This window comes from Triturus cristatus, chromosome 5_1 (assembly GCF_964204655.1).
Source record: "Triturus cristatus chromosome 5_1, aTriCri1.1, whole genome shotgun sequence".
Classification (NCBI taxonomy): domain Eukaryota; kingdom Metazoa; phylum Chordata; class Amphibia; order Caudata; family Salamandridae; genus Triturus; species Triturus cristatus.
This window is the reverse complement of record NC_140587.1, coordinates 915,748,561-915,772,048: the sequence shown is the minus strand read 5'-3', so window position 1 is coordinate 915,772,048 and position 23,488 is coordinate 915,748,561. Positions and strand designations below refer to the sequence as shown.

The 23,488-nt window shown below is 40.2% G+C and overlaps 1 protein-coding gene and 1 pseudogene across 1 annotated transcript in view; one reads left to right on the top strand and one right to left on the bottom strand.

Annotated features, from left to right (window-relative positions):
• LOC146831595 (voltage-gated potassium channel regulatory subunit KCNG2-like) overlaps positions 1–23,488 on the bottom strand; it is a 1,031,696-nt gene that overhangs the window by 519,110 nt on the left and 489,098 nt on the right. The gene's annotated exons all lie outside the window — the stretch shown is intronic.
• Positions 4,859–5,555, top strand: LOC146831596 (serine/arginine-rich splicing factor 9 pseudogene; annotated as a pseudogene).

Sequence of the window (23,488 nt, the reverse complement as noted above, 5' to 3'; positions counted from 1 at the left end):
CATATGGCTGGGTTCAAATTGGAATGGCATGGTGAGCAAAAAAACGATGGATTTAGGCCCAGATCTCTGTACTGGGGTGAATGTATGACATTGTTCTGCATTCTGTCCATCAACTGTTGTTTTTGTTTTTGTACTTCTTAGAATGCCAGGTAACATCTCCTGCATACTCCTATTCATCCGGTGAAGAAATATATATATAAGTAGATTTTAGCAGAGGGGAAATGCAGCCCGCTGTGCAGTCTATGGAGTTAACATATTTCCCTGTGTAGAAAACACTCTCCCCACACACACACACCCCAAGTATGTGGGCAATCTGTTCTCCTTCCCATCCTGAAAGGGGAGTTTCTCCAACTGTTGGATGGAGTAAATTCTTGACCATCATTGCTTCTATTTTGTACCACAAGAATCCCTGATCTATGTTCTCCGCTGCCACCATGCTACGAGCACTTCCTTAGTTCTGAGTAAGGAGCTGACACATATTCCTCTGTGCTCAGCCCCATTTTACTGTTCTATGTAAGGAACTCCAGTCTCCTGTGGTCACATCTACACCAATGGTTTTTAACCTGTGGGCCCAATGTCTGCAAAGCCTATTTTGGGGGTTTGCACAAGGTAGAATATTAAATAATATTTGCAGATGAAAAAGTTCATATGGATAAAAAAAGAAAACTGAAAGCGTACTATGCTCTGTAAATGTAAAGATATTGGAAACTAAAAATTAAGTTGGCATCCATTGGATTTCTGGGAGCAGAGCAAGTACAGCAAATAGAACCTCGTATGGATGATTGGTAGCCTCAATTTAAGCAGCACTGGTATGTGTCAATGAAAAGAGTCCATGCATTAGGAGCAAAATTAAATACACGATATGGTAGAGTCTATCATATTGCTTCCTCTTTTAGAAATATAGGGCTGCATGCATCAAACTGTGCATTTGCAATTCCTAAATTGCGATTTTTCAGATATCGCAATTTAGGAATCGCAAATGCTTATGCATGTAGGAATCGCAAAAGAATTTGCGATTCCTACACATTCCTTATTTGCAACTCGCAAATTGCAATTCGTAAATAAGGAATTGCTTCTCATTCATTCCTTTGGGCCTAGAGGCCCATAGGAATCAATGGGAATTGCATGCGCAATTTGCGAGTACCAAATAGGTGCTCGCAAATTGCGCATGCAATTTCAAGGGTGCCAAAAGTACACCCTGATGCACCCCTGAAATTGCAATTTTCAACACATGTTGCACACATACATGCTCCAAGGACATGTATGTGTGCAATATAGAACTTTGAAAAATTTACTTTTGTGCATTTTTTCAAAGTTCTCGCACATTACCATCAACTTTGAAGTGATGGTAATTTGTGCTTCCTGATTGCGAAATTGAAAATGTCTTTATTAAGACCCTTCTGAGACTCACGACTCACCACCAGTGTGCCAATGCTGCCAATTAGACTTGACCTAAACCTAAGATCAATTTCAAACATTGCTATGCTGAGACCTATCCTTTATGGGAAAACACTTTGGACCAATGAGGATTTAGGTCCGTATAGGGATCGTATTAGAGTTGTATTAGGTGACTACCATGTTGGTAAAATTCCCTTGCTTGTCCATATTCAAAATTGGCTATTCAAGTTGGTTTTGGAAGGTTTTTGGCTGCAGCCCTCTGCATTACCCCATGGTGTTCAGGAGTAGCTGAAAACGTCGTTTTGGAATTTTGTGATAGGAGCCAATCTTTCTGCTGCATCCCCTGGTTCCCTGGTAGACTCTTTCTTGATGTTTAAATGTGTACCTGAGTATGAGCAATTCCTGAATATGGTCATGAACCCTGCTGCATGTGCACTTTATGTAAAATTTAGATTGGGCATCTTGCAGCTGCCCACGTTTACCCACTCCTGTTCGAAAAAGGGAAACACATCGAATCTGTGTCCGATGAGTTGTCAAGTACCTGAAAATATAGAACACTTGTTATTTTTCTGTAAGGTCTATGCAAAACAGCGATTACACTGGATTATTCCTCTTTGTAAACTCCTTGGTTTTAGGGACCACCACACAGATCTTAGAGTATGTGAAACCAACACCAGAGACTGTGTGGTGTATTCAATCATGAGATAGCTGTTGGCAATATGACACAGTAGGTCGAATGCTCTTTAAAACAGTAAGCATATCTTTCCACACTTAATATCCTGTCTTAAATGTATTTATGCTTGGTTTTGAATCCCTTTGTTTTACCCACATTTTTTAGAAGGGATTGAACTGATCTTATTTGCAAATCTTTTTAGCTTTAGGATGCCTTTTTTAATATCTTATACTAAATGTAACTTTTTTATTATGGATTTTAAAACATGATGAGATTTGTATTGTTGGCCTGAAATTTCCCACATGATTTTGTAGTACCTAAGGAAAATTGTAAAATGAATTTGTATGTTTTTTTATTTCTCTATTCTAAATGCCTTCTGCTCAAGTAGGGTTTATTTACCCCTTTCTGTCACAATGCTTAAATCAGGTTAAAAGCTCCACTGATGCAGCCAGCTGCCATTGCAATTAATTTTTATGGACATAGCAATGAATTGTGCACTTTATTATATCTTTAATTTCTTTTTGAAAATATTCAGTGATGCAAATATATAGGATTCGAAGCCTAACAAACAGAGGAGGGTATGGGCTGTCCCAGGGAAAAATGTAAATTAATTTGTATGTTGTATTATATCTCTATCTAAATGTTTTGCAGTGTACATTTTATTGCTCTACTGAACCGAAATAAAGGAATAAAAAAAGAAAGAAAGAAAACTACATTTTGAAAATCCCCATAATATGTTGTTTACTTGATACACACTTGCCCCTGTGTTTTTGTGTTTTTGTGTATTGTTTTGAGGTTCAGATCGTAGAAATTAGTTATGCCTTCCAGTAGCTATTAAGTGGGGGTCCAAGAAAGTAAAAGATTAAGAACGGCTGCTCTAAACTACAAATAAATACATAAAATGACATTAAACAATGGAATCAATGTACAAGTAAAAGATGAACCCACAGCTCTTTTTAAGCAATACGAAACTTGTATACACTTTTTTGCACTTATTTCCTAATTCCTTAATAACTGCACTTAATAACTGCACTTCAAAATCCCTTGTTATGCTAACAACATATGCGTGTTTTTCCTTCTGCTCTAGTGGGGTTTATTTACCCCTTTCTGTCACAATGCTTAAATCAGGTTAAAAGCTCCATTGATGCAGCCATCTCCTATCGCAATGAATTTTTATGGACATAGGAATGAATTGAGCCCTTTATTATATCCTTCCCGTCTTTGTGAAAATATTCAGTTGAAGCCTAACGAAAAGAGGAGGGTGTGAGCTGTCCGATGGACAGGCATACCTTGGTGCATAATGCTGCGTAGGCTGTGCTACATCCCGATTTGACCACTACAGTGCATATTCAATTCTGTACACTCAAACACAGCAGCCAGGAAGGTGGGGTACACCAGGGGTTCTTAGATCTTTTGGCTTCTGTGGACCCCTACCGAATCACTCCTAGACATCAGGGACCCCACCTAAACTATTTCTACATGTGAACCTAAAAAAAAACTACACAAACAAGTGCATATCAACAAATACACAAATTATGAAAAGGTTTCTTCATATCACAAATAAAAATAGAAGTTTTAATTGGAAGGTTGGAGCTTTTCAGAATTTGGGTTTATTTTTAAAAGACAAAACAATACGGTCGGCACTGCCATATCACTTTGTCTTGTTTGCTCCAAAATACATCCACTATTTTGTCGGAGAAAATTGAGGTCACTAAATGACAAATGTTCATGCGCCGTTACTACAAATTAAACTAAGGATATCAACTTAATATTTAGCCTCCAGTTTCCAATTTCTTCACATTTACAGAGAATGTTAAAATGTTCACTTTTACGTTGTGCTTTGTTATGTGTATATACTTTAGTCATCTTCTAATAGTTACATTTCTAAACAGTCTCGGACCCACTGAGTACACATTGTGGACTCTGTGGGCCCCATGGATCATCCATTAAGAGTTGTTGCTGTACATGATAGAAGATGTGATTTAGTGCAAACAGACACCCAGGCACCCATTTGGGATCATGTTGGAGTAACAGATTTTTGATATCTGGTGACCCTTGTGTTGCTCCTTGACCAAGTACAGGCAGGAAGTTGACCATTTCTGCTCTCAAACATTTTAAAAAGAAAAAGGACTGCACCAATGATGATGTTTTGGGTCTGCTGTAACTCTCCATTCCATGGTTTCTGTACCAAACATGCAGCAGGTCTTCCACATGGTTCCCCTCCCAGAGCCATAGGATGGTCCTAGGGTCCCCATTCCCCGGTGCCAGCTCAGGGACTAGGGGGCTCATTTTAGTTTGCTCCCACCATCCTGGAGCATAAAGCTGCTCCCGTCATGTTTTTAGAGATGATCCTAGGAGAACTTAGCATATACTTTTGAATCTCTTCTCCCAAGCTGGAGCTTTCGCTCTACTGCTGGGAGTGCAGCGTCCTCTAGGAACTAATTCTTAATCTGCATTTTATGTGACCTGACTATGTATAAAAAAGAAGCAAGGCCCTCTTGTGGGTGTCTTTATGATTGCATTGTTTGGGCTGACAAAATGTTTAAAAAAAGACTCAGCTACATATTTGTTTTGGTCTGTGAGAAGCGAGCAAAAAGAGCGGGATTGGCAATGCGCAGGCTAGATGAAAAGAAAAAATCAGGCTCAGCAGCACTGCAGAGGCTGGGAAGATAACAGCCAGGCTGCACACCCAGCCGAAGCTGAGCCAACGAGCAGGCAGGCCCACATCAAGCACCAGCCCTGGCAGGAGTCTTAAAGTGCATGCTGTCAAAACCAGTAGCAAAAAGGATGGCCGGCTTTGGTGGATTGGAGGACCAGGACTCTGCCGGCCCCGCTGTCTCTCTTGACTGTGAGAAGAATGGCTGTATCTACGAAGGCAACCTGCTGGCTGATGTGTTCAAGAAAGATGTGGTGGTCCTGTTCTATAAATACAGGTGCATCTGTGAAGTCAAGCTAAAAAAACAGTGCGGCCTGGAATCCTTCGCCCTCGTGTACTTCAAAGACCCCAGGGAATGAGGGAGATGTGGTGTATGGAAGGAACGGCAATGATTACGGCAACTGCCGCCTGCGTGTTGAGTACTCTAGTGCCTCTTGAGGCCGTGGTGGCATTGGGGGAGCTGGTCCCCACGGCAGGAATGGATCGCCTTCCCGACTCTCTGAGTACAGGGTTCTTGTTTTAGGACTTCCTTCTTCTGGTAGCTGACAGGATCTAAAGGATCATACGCCAGAAGCTATTGATGTCTGTTATGCTGATGTGCAGAAAGATGGGATGGGAATAGTTGTATTTCTTCGCAAGTAAGATATGGAATATGCACTGTGTAAATTTCGATCTCATGAGGGTGACTCTATCCGAGTTTGTCCTGAGAGAAGCACCAGTGAGGGCTACTCGAGGTTGTGTGGCTCAAGAAGTCACAATTCTGCACCATACCAAAGCTGTGGCTCCCCCCTCTACTCGTCTCCATTAAGGCCCTATTCATCCCACTGACTGGACTTTTCTTTTACAGGTGACATGAGCTCCTGATTGGAATTTAGATTCCTCACCTGGTGGAGTAAAAGTGTCTGAAATTTCCTTTCTCTTTTTAAATATATATATTTTTTAATGCATTAGGATAAAAAAGATTGTCCATTGGTTAGAGCATTGCTGTTTAATGGAAAGAGGGAGTTAGTGTTTGTTCTCTTTCCTTGATGTATCTGGAGAAGTGAAGACGGTTTTGTAGGACTTGGTTGGAAGTGATTGTTGGTGCAGCTAAATGTTTTATTTGGAAATGTATTTCTAACAATGCAAAATAGCATGTTTTTTATTTTAAAAAAAATATGTCTCTATTTACCTTTGCATTTTTCACCCACAAAAAGGTAATAATAAAAGCTATGTAAAAAGAAAGAGTGACAGACATGTTTTTAATACAACTTTGTTAAAAAAAAATCAGTAATCAATATTAATAAACATTGCACTGTTCTAATTATTGAAATATGCACTTGATTACAATTATTGGTGAATTTTGGAGAAAGATGATTGATCTACTTGTGCATTATGTGTATAAAATGATACGCTCATCTCCTGAAAAATTCAATAGCCTGGGCCATCTAGGGAGATCCACCCAATGCCTTATGTTTTGTAAAAAGTTTTTTTAAATAATGAGTATTAACGGATGGCACCCCATTACTTATATTTTGGTATGGAAGAAGGCTGTGTGTGGTGCAAGGTTAGCTCCTTAGGGGGAAGGCCCTACACCCAACCCCATACTTTGCACAAGGGCTTGGGTGCCTGTGAAGGATTAGCTGTGACTAAAGTTCCTATGGAAAATTGCATGGGGAAAAGCTTTATGACCTCCCTTTTTCTTGGTCCCTGCTTGACTCATCAACCTGAAACTTTCCAGCAAGAAGCTGATGTGTATGAGACTTTTTGTCAAGTTTCTTGAAAATTTATCGAATGGTGCCAAAATTATCAGCTAATCAAACAATTCATTTCCAATGCAAACATGGTCTGGTCACCTCTAGGCAAACACACACACACACACACACACACACATATACACGCATACACACAGACACACACAGACACATACACACACAGATTTATCTATCTATCTATCTATCTATCTATCTATCTATCTATCTATCTATCTATCTATCTATCTATCTATCTATCTATCTATCTATCTATCTATCTATCTATCTATCTATCTATCTATCTATCTATCTATCTATCTATCTATCTATCTATCTATCTATCTTTCTATATCTGTCTGCAGGGGCAGCTTCTCTGCAATGACAGAGGAGCGTTACCCCACACAAATCTATCTATCTATCTATCTATCTATCTATCTATCTATCTATCTATCTATCTATCTATCTATCTATCTATCTATCTATCTATCTATCTATCTATCTATCTATCTATCTATCTATCTATCTATCTATCTATCTATCTATCTATCTATCTATCTATCTATCTCTGCAGGGGCAGCTCCTCCGCAATGACATAGGAGTGTTGTCCCACTGTCTCAGAGCTAGCACTTGAAAAATAAAACACTATACTATAATCGTTTTTTTTTTACCTGCTGTCTCCGAGCGACTGCGTGCAGTGAGAGGGGGCGGCGTGGCCATGGGAGGGGTGAGGAGGACTGGTTGGTGCACTTAGAAGTGCGCATGTGTGTTTGGCCGGCCGTCTTAGGCTGGCCACACACACATGCGCACTTAGGTTTCTCCTACCGGCTGTATTGTATAGCCGGGTTGGAGAAAGGGCACAGACTCCTGTGCCTGAGTGGATCGTCATACGAGCCCACTCAGGCCAATTCCCACTCTTCTCTCATCGCATGAGAGCAGTGCGGGGATTGCACAGGGAGTCTGCGATGCTGTCCCAGTGCCTGCTGGGACAAAAAAGAAGGCCTACTGATACTCAGAGGCGCGACGCGAGAGGCTGCTGGCAGCTGCAGGTAAGTTTTTCTTTTTTTATTAAACTCCACCCCATGCTCCCCTCCAACCGCCCCACCACTATTTGTTTGTGGCAGATGCCAGTGTCTGTCTTTCTATCCATCTATCTATCAATCCATCTATCCATCTATCCATCTATCTATCTATCTATCTATCTATCTATCTATCTATCTATCTATCTATCTATCTATCTATCTATCTATCTATCTATCTATCTATCTATCTATCTATATACACAGACATATACATACATCTATGTATATATATTGTCTAAAATATTTAAATATGACTTTTTATTTGCATATATACATACTTCTTCACATTATATATAAATACACACACACATACGTACAAATTCCGATGTAAACATTTTAAGCAAGCAACACTGCTTTGCGTGTAAGAGATGTTTATGAATTAATAGTTTTGTGCTTAATTAACAATGTGCCGAATACAATTTCACACTCAATTTTACATGTATATACTGATGTAGAATTATTGCAAATGGAATAGATTTTCAATGAAGGGTAGAAGTGTGTTTTTATGATATATGTTAGTTAGGCCACATTTTAGTGCAAATGGCATCTTGTCCAGGATGGAAGTCATCTCTCTCACACATCCTGTTTTCTCCCTTGCCCTCTGCCTCTCTTCTCAAACTACGCAGCACTCAGTCAAACTGAGATGTAATGGTTTATTTCTGCTGTTATTGTTACTCCCTGTTCTGCCATGTTTTGAAATGTTTACAAGGTTCTTCTGTTAGATTACTGTGTGTCATTCATTCTCATAACACATCATTGTTCATTTATCTATTTATGTCCTAGCATCTGCGGACAGCAGTAGCATAGAGGATGCTGTATAATTATTCAAGTTGTGGATTAGTGCTTAGGTGTTAAGGCAATGTTATGTTTCTTTTTTATGTGCTCTGATTTGCTGATAAAGTGCTACATTTACTCATACCACAGTGTTCTCTTTTATTTCATATCCAAAATTATTTATTGAATTGTAGTTCTGATTTTGATGCCTGGATACGTGCTTTAACGCTGGGACAAATTGCCTTATAAATTGAGGTTTAGAACCGTCTTCAATCCTGTAAAAAGTGGGAACTTTTTACTGCGATCCAGTAAAAGGTTTGGATTGAGGTAAATGTTGGGCTGTGTCAAGATTGGGGTACCATTTTACTCCCACAGTTTTGTAGCAGAGAATGATTGTACGTTAAAGAGTACCTTCTTTCCGCTTTAGAAAAGTCCCTTTTGCCCAGTCCTTAATGATAGTGGATTTTCCCCCTTGTATTATCCTGGAGAATTTTGCAGAAATCCTAACTTGCAGTGCTGTTCCTGAATGGTTTGGATTGTAAGTATGAACAAGGCGGAATGATTTTGATGATTGTGAGTGCTTCTGGTGTGTCTACAGTGTGTAACTGAGGTTTTGAGTTTCGTGCTGAGAAAGGGATTCTTATGGTATGTGTAAGGTTTTTGGATATGCATTGTTAATTTTGGGTTCAATTGGTGGTTGGATCACTAATATTTTGATGTATTATTCTTATTTATAATTTCTGTATTAAAAGGTTTTTGCTTTATTATTGTTTGGTTTGGTGAGTGAATTCTTCAAAATCCGAGATCTCTGGATATTATGGTTAATTGTCTGAATAAGGCTGTGTGTTTTGCGAGGTGCTGCATAGATACATATGGGGTTTACTGAATTAACAACATTTTCTTCCTAGTAGGTTTTGTGCCTAATTTATGTTGGTGTCCTTTGCTCCTAAGTGCACAGGAGAAATTACATTGCAGATAGATAGATTGCAGTTGGACGCGAGTCTGCTTAAAGTGATTTGGGTTTAACCAGTAATGAAAATGTGATGCTCTTGTTTCTATAGTTTGTGAGATTTGTCTTCTTACAACTTGCTGATTTTCTGACTATTTAGGTTAAGAATGCAAGGTTTATTTTTTTATTTAGTGTAAATTCATTGAGAAAAGCTTTGTTATAGTTTTCCTCAGTCACTGAGAAGGTGCAATGTGATTGGTTAGTCAGATGAGGAGCCATGTTGGGATTGGGAAGACGTACTGTTATTGGTTAGTTGTTGACAGAGCTGAGCTGTGATTGGTTTACATTTGGCATAGCCACACTGGGATTGATTGTTTATTGATGATGAAATATGCTACTGGATAACATTCCGTGAGTTTCTTTAAAAAAAGTATTTCCCCTATATCCAGTGGGTCCACCCTAGATGACTTGAAGTTGACTCTCTTTTGATTGTGATACCAGTACCAGTACCAGTACCATTAGTCTTTATTCGATTTAACAAAATCATGAAAGACACAAACACAAATCAAAAAACATTACATATAAAAACACATTAAAATCGTTAAGTTCATCAATAAATAAGCTAAAATGAATTCTAAAAGAGCATTAAACTAATCAGACTAACAGCAATTCTAACAATGTATGATTAAAAAACCCCCTGGGCAGCAGCATTGTAAAAACATTTTACAGAATTTGGCACTAGGCAACAGCGATGGTGATAGCTTGAGAGGGAATTATCTGTGGTTTGCTAGAGGCTTTCGCCCTTAGGTTCCATGCCCAACCCAGAAATTTTGCTAATGGGATAGAAATGGTTGGGGAAGTGCTGGTACATAAAATTCTTAATGCAATGGCACTGCTCGTGGTACCCAAATTCCTACATAATGGTGACAACCACACTCGCCTTGGAACAGCAAGTGCTGGACAGACAAACAGTAGATGGGCGATAGAATCAACATGCACCCCACAGGCTGGACAGATCTCTTCGTTTGCACTAGACCATCTGCCTGTAAGAGACTTAATTGGAAGAGAACCTGCTCGCAACTGAAAATACAGCTTCCTGTCTCTAGGCTTTGTGATCAGGTCCCAATAGGGTTCAAAGGCGGTTGTAAACTTCGCCTCCAGATAACGACCAGCCATCCCATTAGGATTTACCCGGTTCCACACCTGGTGGTTAACCCACTCCCAATAAATAGCTTTCATAACTTTCTTTGGGGGGAACTGCACAGTTGTTGGTTCACTCCATAGTCCCGCCATGCCCAAGGCTGTTAAGGTCTGACGGAGCTGTTTCAGCCATTCGATTTTATGAAAGACATCTAGTTCTATGACATCAATAATCCCTTTAGCATACGAAGAGAGCTCGGGAGTACTCCAAAGCCTTCGCCAGTATAAAATTGGACGTAATCTGGCGATATCTGCAACAGCATTCCTGCCAAGCTCGTACCTTACAGGGACCATTGGTGAACTCTGCGGGAGGCTTGTTACGCTACGGAGAAAGGAATTTTCTGCTGTTGTTAGGGGAGCCAGCCTGCTAAACCCCCATAATTCTGCCCCGTACAAAGCTGAACCCAGTGCCTTTGCCTCATAGACTTGGAGTACAGGTTTAACGGGCTTGGTGAAAGACTTCTTGTGTTCTTTTATCAGGGTTCCTGAGATTTGTCTAAGCTTCAGGGCAGCGACCTCAATGTGCTTATCCCACTTGCCGGTACTAGTTATGTGTATGGCCAAGTAGACAAAGTTGGAAACCATTTCTATTTGTTGCCCATCCAAAAAAAACTTACTCACTCTACGATTTGGATGCGGATTAAAGGCCATGAGTTTGGTCTTGGTCACGTTTACCTCCAAACCATGGCCAAGACAAAACTCCTCAAAGACTTTTAATGCTCTTTGCAAGCCACTTGGAGTTTTTGATACAATTAGCGTATCATCCGCAAACATTAATATCGGAGTAGTAACTCCAGCAAGTTTTGGGGCATCAATAGTGGCGTTAAGCATAGCTTGGGCAATCCCATTAATATACAAGGAAAAGAGGGTTGGAGCCATGGTGCAGCCTTGCCTCACACCCCGCTCGACCGGAAACTCTGGAGTGACTTCACCTGCTCCACCCCACTGGATCCTTGCAAAATTAGACTCATGGAGCCTCCTTATCATTGTCAAAATTTCTACCGGGAGTCCTAATTTATTGAGCACAGCCCATAGCCGATGACGGGGGACAAGGTCAAAGGCAGCTCTCAGATCCACAAATGCTACATAGAGACTGCCTTTCCCCAGGGTGACCACTTTCCAGTGGAGTTGCACAAATCTAAAGACCTGATCCAATGTGCTGGTTGCCTTACGAAAACCAGCTTGAAGGTCAGAGAGAACCATATTATCGTCAGCCCATGCTAACACCTGGTTCAATAACATCCTCCCAATAACCTTCTGGATTGTGTCAATTAGACTGATTGGTCTGTAGTTTCCAGGGAGGGTTCTGTCACCCTTTTTAAACACAGGAATTATGACAGCCCCCCCCCAGGATTTAGGAACTGGCGCACCAACAGCAATTGCATTTGCCAAAAGGGTAATGTATTCGCTCCAGGGTTTTTTGTTACCAAGGAAAAGATCAGATGGTATCCCATCGAGACCTGGAGCGCGCCCAGCTGCTACGGATCCCAGGGCCAATAGAGTGTCGTTGGTGCAAAAAGGGAAAAAAACAAGGGATATTTCCCCTATGGGGTTTGACTGGGGGTCACATGCAATTTGGGGCCTAAAATAGTTTACCCAGTCATCTTGTGAAACATGATTTGTTGGTCTATCTGGGGACCCTCCCCTACCCCACTTGATGATGTTCCAAAATAATCGTGAGTCCCTGACATCACTAGCATCTTTCAGGGATATCCAATATTGCTCGTCCCAATTCTTTTTTGCTGTAGCTATGCATTTCTTATATACTTGGCGAGCTTCCCTCACGTGATCAATACTGCCACTGGAGAGGGCTATAGTGAGATTAGTTCTGGCACTTTTGCAATCAGCGTCATACCACCGTAAATGTTTAGGGGGTGGTCGACTACCTCTCCTAGATGGTTTAACAAAAAACTGGCGTAGTTCCTCAAAGAACATTTCATGGTGGCCAGTTGCTGCCATTACTCCTTGGTCAGAGAGCCTACATCTTTCATTTTGATGTATTATTCTTATTTATAATTTCTGTATTAAAAGGTTTTTGCTTTATTATTGTTTGGTTTGGTGAGTGAATTCTTCAAAATCCGAGATCTCTGGATATTATGGTTAATTGTCTGAATAAGGCTGTGTGTTTTGCGAGGTGCTGCATAGATACATATGGGGTTTACTGAATTAACCACATTTCCTTCCTAGTAGGTTTTGTGCCTAATTTATGTTGGTGTCCTTTGCTCCTAAGTGCACAGGAGAAATTACATTGCAGATAGATAGATTGCAGTTGGACGCGAGTCTGCTTAAAGTGATTTGGGTTTAACCAGTAATGAAAATGTGATGCTCTTGTTTCTATAGTTTGTGAGATTTGTCTTCTTACAACTTGCTGATTTTCTGACTATTTAGGTTAAGCATGCAAGGTTTATTTTTTTATTTAGCGTAAATTCATTGAGAAAAGCTTTGTTATAGTTTTCCTCAGTCACTGAGAAGGTGCACTGTGATTGGTTAGTCAGCTGAGGAGCCACGTTGGGATTGGGAAGATGTACTGTTATTGGTTGGTTGTTGACAGAGCTGAGCTGTGATTGGTTTACATTTGGCATAGCCACACTGGGATTGATTGTTGATTGATGATGAAGCATGCTACTGGATAACATTCCGTGAGTGAGTTTCTTAAAAAAAAGGGATTTCCCCTAAATCCAGTGGGTCCACCCTAGATGACTCGAAGTTGACTCCCTTTGGATTGTGATACTGTATACGAGGAGGGTGAGTCATACCTCCCTCTCCTGATTTTTACTTTGTATATTCCTATGAGACAGTGGGGAACTAGATGTTGGCAGGATAGGCATCCTGCCAAGTAAAGAGGTGCAGAGCTGTTCTCTGCCACACTTACATTTGGAAGGGGCTGTCTCAGCACCGTCACAAAGAACTTGACATCAGTCTATTATCATACTAGACCCTTGTAGCCCTGGCAGAAGAGAAAAGAAATTCCAGAAACAAATGCGGGGGGAAGTCGGAAAGTTGCTCCCACTTTAAAGACTGGCACAGGTATAAATATTGGACTCTCAGATCAACTCTTCAGTACAATCCTGGATCTAGAGAAGACTTCGGAAGGACTGCCTTTCACTTCAGAGAACTGCCCTGCTGCTTGAGGCCTGCCTTGTTTCTCAGAGGACTGCCCGCTGTTACCAGAGGACTACACTGCTGCTAGAGGCCTACCTTGTTCTTTGGAGGACTGCAGTGCTGCATGAGGCCTGCCTTACTGCTTGAAGGTGAGTGGACACTCTCTTAAACCCAGGACCACCAGAGCAACTCCAAGGGACAGTTGACTGACCTCTTGTTCTGAGCTATAGAGGCACAACAAGCTCCAACATTTAAAATCAATATCTCCAGTTCTAGTAGGTGGATTATTGTCATTTTGGTCTCACAGTATTTAATAAAAATTAAAATTAAAAATAAAAAACAATCTACTTTTCTAAATTGGTGTGGGATTTTTCTTGTGGTGTGTTTTCCCTTTATTATTGTTTATGTGCTACACAAACAGCTAGCACTTTCCGTCTAAGTTAAGCCTGGCTGCTTGTGGGGAAGCTACCAGAGAGTTAAGCACAGGTTAATATAGTGTATTTTGAGGTTCACCCTGACAAGGATTGTGGTTGTTGCTTGAGAAGGGTCTTCACCCTCCTCAATCAAAAACCCAATGTCTCACAGCCTGCAAAGATGAAACGATAACAGACATTGGGTTCTATACATGTACCTGAATTTCTGAATCGCATATACCCACACTGAATCATTACTTGAAGCCGGTGACTCCCATTATAATCAATTTGTATGATTTGAACTTCAAAACAATATACAGAAAATGTAAAAAGAATTATACACCAAATAAATACACAAATATTGAAATATTTTGTGTAATTCACAATCAAATATAGAAAATGTTTTACATTTTCTAATTTTACTTTTTAAATTGTGTGTACTTTATTAATCTTAATGTTGTAAATGTAATATTAAATTTTGCAAACCAGTTAAGGATCCTCTAAATAAGCCTTGCAAACCCCCAGGGGTCCTTAGACCACAGGTTGAGAACCACTACTTTAAAGGGTACCTTTAATAATAAATAGCTAGATTTTCTGAGACACACTATAAATGACAGGAAGCCGTTGAAAGATCTATGCAGTTTTAGACACTGAACAAAGGGAATCACATGGCTATAGAGAAGGAGAAAATAAACCTTTTGAAGCAGGTGAAGGCAGTGACTTGATTGACGGGAAAGATATTGGAGGAAAGATATGATGGAGAAAATTAGAGTTTTCCCAGCAATTGTCAAGGACACAGCAAACAAAAAGAAAACTCCTGAGGAAAAAGAGAGAAAAACAAAATCAAAATTCAGATGAGGAGGATTACTTTTTAAATGATCTTTTGAATTCCCGGCCTACTCCATAAATTGATAGAGTATAGAGATAGGGACCCGGTTCTGCTATAATACCAGATATGCAGGCAACAGGCGATAGTGAGGGTCTGCAAGCACAGGGACCAACTACATCTCTGTTTGTAAGCACAATAGCGAGTGTCCATCTAAAATTGCAATGACAGAATTACCGAGTACAAGTGGAGATATTACAGCTGCTTCTCTAATTCCAGTTGATCAACCTGTTGCTGCTATTGAGGAACCTCCAACAGAGAGAATTATTTATGTTGGTCTTTAAAAATTGAGCTTAGAGAAATTTTGCAGGGGAAATTGACTTGAACAGACTATTGTCATACAATGTTGATGAAATGAGATATTTGAACAAAGAAGCTGCAAGATGTACAACTGAGGCACATACCATGCTTAGAAAATTAGCTAATGAGTGTGAGGTAGATATCAGTAAAATGAAAAATGTGAGAAGAAATTACAAAAGAAAGGAATGGCAAGCTTTAGAGACAGGAAAGAAGGCAAAGGGGTCAATAAGTGATTTGGTAATAGGGACAGTTTCAAAATTAAGAGAAGTATATGAAGGGAATTAGGTGCACGGGCCCTGGACCAGAGCTGATCTTTATGCCTTTATGACAAATCTTCCAAAATTGTGAGAGGAACATAAAAAGTGGTACAATTAAGTTCATAGGTTGCTCTTGAATGATGGGAATTCATTATTTGTGATTGTAGTTTCCAGTGATTTGTGGTCTGAGTGAAAGGATGCTGTTGCTTGCCCAACAGAGGAACCCACAGGGTTGTACATAATAATGCTCCTTCCGATATGGTAGCTGACATATACAAGCAGATAAAAGAGCATTTGAATAAGAAGGTCCCTTAGAACAATATCAATAGGGCAAAGATTTTGAGAACATTGTAAGAGCCAAATGAGTCAGTGCATGCGTATTATGACAAACTTATGCAAAGCTTCAAGAAGCACAGCAGAGTCGAATATCCCAAGAAAGATTGTATTAGTGGTTTCATCTCTGCTTTTATCGTATGTTTGCGTCTGAAGCTTGATAATTATATGCAGCAAAGTGACATGTTCTGGCAGGCAAAGAACATCAATGGGAGTTTGAAGCTAGCCATAAACAACAGTGATTGGTTTAATGCAAAGCATAATAGAATCAAAGACAAGCTGATGGTTGCACAGACAAAGCAATTTGAGAAGAATTCTAGGAATCAGTTGATGGGTTCTGATTTGGTTTATGTTCAATCTGGCAATGCTGGATGTCCTCAATGCATGGTGTGTGAATGTGAAATGTAACAATGGGTCGTGGAAGAGGGTTGGTGAATAATTGTGGAATGAATGTAAATGTTGACATGTTGAAGAAGAGCAGTGCTTGTTATTTCTATATTAAAAAGGGCACTGGAAGCAGGAATTGTTGACAAAATCCTGAACAAATTCTGAATTATTTTGTTGCCCAAATGCTGAGAAATGTACTGTCAATGGCCCCAGCCCTACCAACTTCTTTTCAGGGTGTGCATGATCAAAAACAGTTTTGTGTAAATATGTCTACAGTCCCAGTGTTGCAGCAAAACACAAAAAAGAAAATGTCATATAATCCGGGGTATCAACAGAATCCATTGATCGGGATCATTGCACCTAGTTACCACTTCTAAAATCAACAAAGCACGTTGGGGCGGCCGTTCCTTCTCCCATACTGCTGCGAGACTTTGGAACTCCCTCCCCTTAGCCCTCAGAGAAAATAATAACCGGCTGGCTTTTAGGAAAGCTTTGAAAACCCACCTGTTTGCAAAAACGTGCTAGTCTCACCCTGCGGCCCGCCACAGTGAACAATTAAAGCGCTGCGAGGCCTCCGGGTAGTCTATGCGCTATATAAATATAATTTTTCATTTCATTTCATGAGTAACTATTTTCCATAGTTTTCTCCAGAAAATAATTCCCAATGACGGTGTCTGATGGGGAAGGAGTGGTGCTTACTTGGAAAAGTCCTGGAGGTAGACCAAAGTGGTCCATACATTGATGGTGAAGTCGAGGACCACTCTGTTTCTTTCTTAAGAGATACAAGAGCTACCCGTTCTACAGTTGATTCTGTGGAAGTCCCAAACCTATCCCTCTCAGAGAGAGAAGTCCAACTTGAATGACTTAGTAATAAGCAGATTGTTAATCAGGCCACAGCAGATGTCCCAGTTAAAATGGGGCCAATGGAAAATAATCATTAGTTTATTATTTGTGATTAAAGTCCTGGAAGTGGGGCTGAAGCTACTCTGCCATACCAGATGTGATCTTTTAGGCAGAACCAATGCAGCAAGATGCATATCCTTGCAGCTTAGCATCAGACACATTCCAAATGCAGGACCCCGCAGCTCTTCAGAGCCACCTAGGCATGATGCCTCCTCGATGCAGGATCTAGCATCGCTGACCCTCAACTCCTCAAAACAATCACCGTGCAACACATCCTGAACACCCGACCTTGCACCACAGCTCCCCAGAATCCCCTCTGCGCAATTCATCCTCAAATCAGGACCTCGCATCACAGACTGCAGATCATCAGAACCGCTGCTGTGGGATGCATCCTCAACATGGAGTATCACAATACTCCACAACCAGGATTTAAGCCTCCAGGATTTAAGGTACTTTGTTCAGCGGGATTCATTTGAACCCTGTATCTGGCCTGTGTTCCATCATGAGCGACCTAAACTTGTGACTTTGTCCCGGGCTGGGGCAACCAGTTAGCCACCGGTGGTGCATTGTGCTTTTAAGCACTAATTATACCTAAATGTTTAAAAGTGCGTATCTCCAGAGCTACACATTTTTTTGTCGTTTTGGTGTCAAATCATATATTACATTTGACTTTATTTTTTCTAAATTGGTGTGGGATTTTTCTTGTGGTGTGTCTGACTTGATTTTACATATTTTTCTTAAATCCTCCATGCACTGTTCTTGATTAACCACTTGGGGGGATATCAACAAGGGGCCGCGGTAATCATCGCAAATCGCGCTTAAACCTTCGATATATGGCCATTTAAAGCAATATCGCCTGAAAACCAGCGAAGTCAGCATTGTGCTGAATAAAATGTTGATAATAGTGAGAAGTGGATGTAACCTTACAATCCACCTCTCATTATGCACATGGCTAAGTCAGAAAATTCCAGACGTTAGTTTTCGGCGATGTCAGCGGTTAGCGCAGCTTTTTTCATCGCTGTGCATTGTCTGGGCTGGCTTGTTGATATCGCGATGTGCGGTTAGCGATCAATATCCCTGTTCTTTCCTGAAGATATGCATATCTTTATTAGCACTATTATCAACATTTTACTCAGCGCAATGCTGACTTCGCTGGTTTTTAGGCGATATTGCTTCAAATCGTGTTTGTATTATTGCATAAATTCTATGTACATTGCCTCTCAGTTAAACGGGATTGCTTTGTGTCAAGCTACCAGAGGGTTAAGCACAGCTTAATTGGGTGGTCCGCTTGTGTTTCACCCTGACACAGATTGTGGTTCCTGCTTCAGTAAGGTTTCACCCCCCTCTACCAGTGCATGGAGGATTTAAGAAATATATGTAAAATAGTGATCCCATGTTTTCCAACTGTACTGAATCCAGCAGTAATCCTGTTCCAAATTTCATCAGGTGCCGAATGGGATACAGTCATTGACCTTTGCCAAGCATTCTTCTCCATTCCTCTCACCAAGATAGTCACTTTTTGTTTGTATTTTAATTTTGAAATAAAGTTCTTGTTTGGTGCAGGATCCCATTGTACAGGACTGCTGCGGTGCTGATCACGCACTGAAAATACCGTGGTTGAAGTACATAAAAAATTTCATGCATGATATTTGTCACTCTGAATATTACAAAAATCCTGAATCTTTGTTGCATATATCAAGAGTCTCATTAAAGAGAGTATGTTTGAACAACTTAGAGGAAACGAGATTAACACTGGAACTTGTGAAGCCCACCAAACAACATAATCAAATGGTACTGGCGTGTTACAAGATGCAACCGTATTGAATTGGTGTTTTAAATGCTCAACATAGATTTGTCTTGACACGTTTTAGATGAGACATTTTTTATCGTTTGACAAGTTTACCCAATACCAATAACTGGTCTCGTCAATTACCATGCTGTCCTTGCAACCAGATCTCTAAACAATCAACTATCCATGTACTGTTTTTCTGCAAATTTTATACAGACGTAAGGAATATTTTTATTTCGCCTTTAATGAAATCGTTAAATTTTAGACAATGCAGACCAGCCTACTTACTTTTACAATTGCTTCCGGACTTGTTTACATGTGTGGTAGTGGCAAGATTTTTGAGGTCTGTCATCACTAGATGGAAGTTTAGAACTACTGCACCCTAAAATTGTAAATTATTTATTGCACCTGTTTCTAAGGATTTGATTAACTCTTTCATTTTTAAAATTTGTATTGAATTGTAAGCTTTTATGATTCTCTGTCTGAATCGAATAAAGTTGAATTGAATTGAATTGGTGCAGGGTTCCAAAAGGAATACTGACCATCCTTCAACTTTCACCCAAATCCTCAAGAAACATTTAGAAAATGTGAGTTTGCTTTCTAATTCAGTCTGAGTGCAGTACATTGATGAACTATTGGTTTCATCCAAGAAAAAAGACTGTAAACTTGACGCAATTGCCCTGTTGAACAAATTTATTGAGATTATAAATGTTAAAAGCTGCTATGTATACCCTTTTCTTTCCTCTTCTGCAGGTGCAGTTGCTAACTACTTATAAATACTGATTTCCAATAGCTTGTTTACGTATCTCTGAAGATGAGGATGTTAATAAGGGTCTCAAATATGGCACATTTCTGAGCATAATTGCACAAATTAGGCAGAAAATTAAAAATACTTATCAGGAGTATGTATGTGTTTTGAGTAATGAAGATCACAAGTTTATTAGAGAACATAGTGAGAGGAGATTTAAAATTGTGCCAGATTGGGATGAAAAGAGAAATACAAGAAAGCAGATTAAGGTTTATGAAGAATTCAGATTGTCAAATTTGCATCCAAGATTGAGAATGGAAACTGAGAGAAAGAATGTGATGTGTATGGCGTGTCATTAACCTACATGAATTGGAAAAGTTAAATATATGGGAGAAAGTGAATATGAGAAGCGTTATGTTGTAAATGATAATTTGTTTGTTGGTGAAGAACCAATAACGAGAGGGGTTTATTATGTGTGTGGTAATATTGCTATTTTCAATTTACTGTGTTATTGGGTTAGATCTTGATATTTTGCCTTAGAGTTTCCCAGAGTCTATAATGTGATTGAAGTGTGAGATGCAATTGGTTTGAAGAGAGTGAAGTTTGGATTTGGACATATAGTAGTAGATATGTTAGGAGCTATTATTCAACCTACAGGTGTGGCTATGAATGATGCAAAAATTAGATGCTTGCCTATGCTTGATGATCGGCTTGATTTTAACTCTGAACTAGCTGAAATGTGGGCTATGATTATAAAAAACTGCATAGTGCTGGATAATCTTCTTACAAAGGAAGGTGGTGTTTGGAAGGTACTGAAAGTAAAGAAGCATTGCACCTAATACCTAATAACAACAGGGTTATTAATGCATTTATACAAAATGTTTTGTTAGCAATTTCCACAGGCTGCCGGTTACTTTCACAATCGTGCTGGTGCCATATATAAAATGTTACTAACGTTTCTCGTGAGGTTCAATCTTTAGAAGACCACCGTATGTGAGAAATAGTACATTCTTGGGTTAGTGAGATAGGAAAGGGTTTTAGCAAGGTTGGTGAATGGAGTGATAATCTGGAGGGGGGGACATTGAGACATATCCTAACCCCTATATTAATTAAATTGGTTTGTGCAACTGCCCTAATTCTCTTGTTCAACTTTTCTGGGTCTCAAACAACTAGAGGGATAGAGGGCTTATAAATAATAATCTTTCTTATTATTCATATAGGTCCAGCATACGTGCCCATCAAACAGTGAAAACAAAGAGGTATGCAGTTCCTGAAAATGACGCAGGGTGTGTTTGAATCACTAGAAGATACCAAGGTGACACTGTGAGGGTGATAAGATACGCAGGAGAGAAGATCACTCCTTCTGGAAAAGAAGACCCTCACACACCCAACAAGCGGGTGTCTTGCTTCATCACCGGGTCTTGCTCCTTATCGGGCCGGCGGTGCAATGCCCGATCAGGCACCCAAATGGGGCCTTCCTAACGGAGATCTTTATTTCCAATGCCGATGAGTGAGGTGTGTAAGGGGTTACTTCTAGTAGTTGGTGTAGGTGCATCTGAAGTGTGAGGTGAGTGAACTAAAACAGGGATAGGTGATCCACTTCAAACAATTTTAATAAAGCATGGTCACCATCCTGATTAAAACCAAAGTAAAACGCACATATCTCACCTTTAGGTGTGTGAGTCAATGTGCTAAAAGGGTCAACATGTTTCTTGCCTGGTAATGTATTAATTGGCAATTCTTCAGGACCAAAAAATGATACGGCTACCTACACTTTTTTGGTGGTGGTCACAACCTCTAAGAGGTATCACTGGTGGCCACACGTACAGCACCCTAAAAATGTGTGGTACCACAAGTTAATTAACACAACCCTCATAGGCTGTGAAGAATTCGAGGCCAGGGTGGGAGAGCACTAAATTATAGTGTCGATTCCGTAGTGGGGAAACTCCGCAAACCTAAAACCTCACCAACCACTGGAGTCTGGTCTGGCACTTTTCTGGGTGCCTGTTTAAAAAATGTGGGTGTAATGGTCAAAGAAATTCTTAAAGTGAAAGAGAGATGAGGAAATTGAAATGGAAAATGTTTAAGAACATTTTTGCAACAATCAAATCTGACGGTGGAGTCAATCACAAAGAGACAGAAAGTGATGCCGACTCTTGTAAAATTCTTGATAAGTTTAACTTTTATTAATTGTGTTTTGTTCATTTTATAATAATCAGAGGGGAGTTTGTAGGAGTTTTTTTAATTTATATTTTTGTGTGTCACTAACAATGTGCAGAATGCATTTTCAACAGCCCCTTTTATGTTGATCCACTGATATATTGTTATTGCTTTTGGAAAAAATGTTCACTGATTGGTAGAAGTGTGTTTTTATGATGTTTGTTAGATAAGTCACATTTTAGTGAAAATACCATCTTTCTAAGATGGATGTTATAAGAAATTGTGCTACTGGTTGAGTGGGGTGAAACTCTACTCAAGCAGTAGCCACAATCCTTGTCAGGGTGATGTCATAAGCAAACCCCAAATTACCCTGTGCCTAACCCTCTAGTAACTTGGCGCAGAGCAGTCAGGCTTAATTTAGAGGCAACGTGTAAAGTGTTTATGCAACACTTCAAACAGTAATAATGTGTAAACGCAACACAAGAAAAATCCTACACCAAATTAGAGAAATAGTGTGCATTACAATAAATAAAACAAGACCAAAGTAACAATAACCCAATCAGTGGCACCGGAGATATGCAAGTTTAAAGATGTCAGAGAAACTGTGGTTATCTAGTCGTGCTTGACCGGGACAAAGTCACAAGTTCAGGCTGACCATGATGGAGCATGATCACAGCAGTCCTTCTTCCTGGCAGAGATCAAAGGTCCAGAAGTATACTGAAGAGTTGGGTCTAAGGCTCCAATATTTATACCTGGTGTCCACTTTGAAATAGAGTGAGCTTCTGGAGGTTTCCACCCCCCTGAGGCGTGTCAGGAATTCCCTTGCTCCCTGACCCAGTCCCAGCTTCTCTGGGGTCATGAAAGACCAGTGTCAACCCATTTTTGAGGGTGCTCAGGCAAAGCCTTTGTGATGTTCAAGTGTGGTAGGTGATAGCTCTTCCCCCTCATTAACTCAGAGTGGCCATTCCTGCCTTTGTCTCACTTTCTGCGAGCAATACACAAAGACCAACTGCCAGCTACACTTAGTCATATGACCCAGGATCAGGCTGCAGGCACCAAACTCGCCCTGTCTACCTGATCCCAATTGAAAGTTATCACTTATTAAATGTAATAAAATATTATCCTATGACAGAGGTAGGCCTTACAGTACTGAAAAACAAACAGTTTTTTAGTTCCAGGACATGTACATTGCAACTCTTTAAACACACTGCTCCCTGCTCTCTGGGCAGTGCACGGCCTACCGTAGGGGTGACTTTTCTGTATTAAAAAGGAAGGGTTGGGCCTGGCAAAAGGCTTATTTTGCCAGGTCAAAATGTCAGTTTAAGAATTGCACACAGAGGCTGCACTGGTAGCGCTGAGACATGTTTACAAGGCTACGTAAGTGGGTGGCACAACCAGTCCTGCAGGCCCATGGGGAGCATTTAATTTACAGACCCTGGATACATGTAGTACCACTTTACTAGGGACTTGCAAGTAAATTAAAAGGGTCAATTGGGTGTAAGCCAATTTTATCATGTTTTAAGGAAAAAGCACTTTAGCACTTATTAGCAAGGGTAAAGTGTGCAGAGATCTACAGCCAACAAAAACGAAATCAGCAAAACAGAAGGGCTGAAGGCAAAATTTAGGGGAGAACCATGCCAAGGATGCCAGGTCCTACATAAGTCATCTCTGTCATTCATCTGATTCTACCCCCTCCGCCTACCTTTTCTCCACACAATCTCTGGAGTCAAGCTGAAATGTAATGGCTT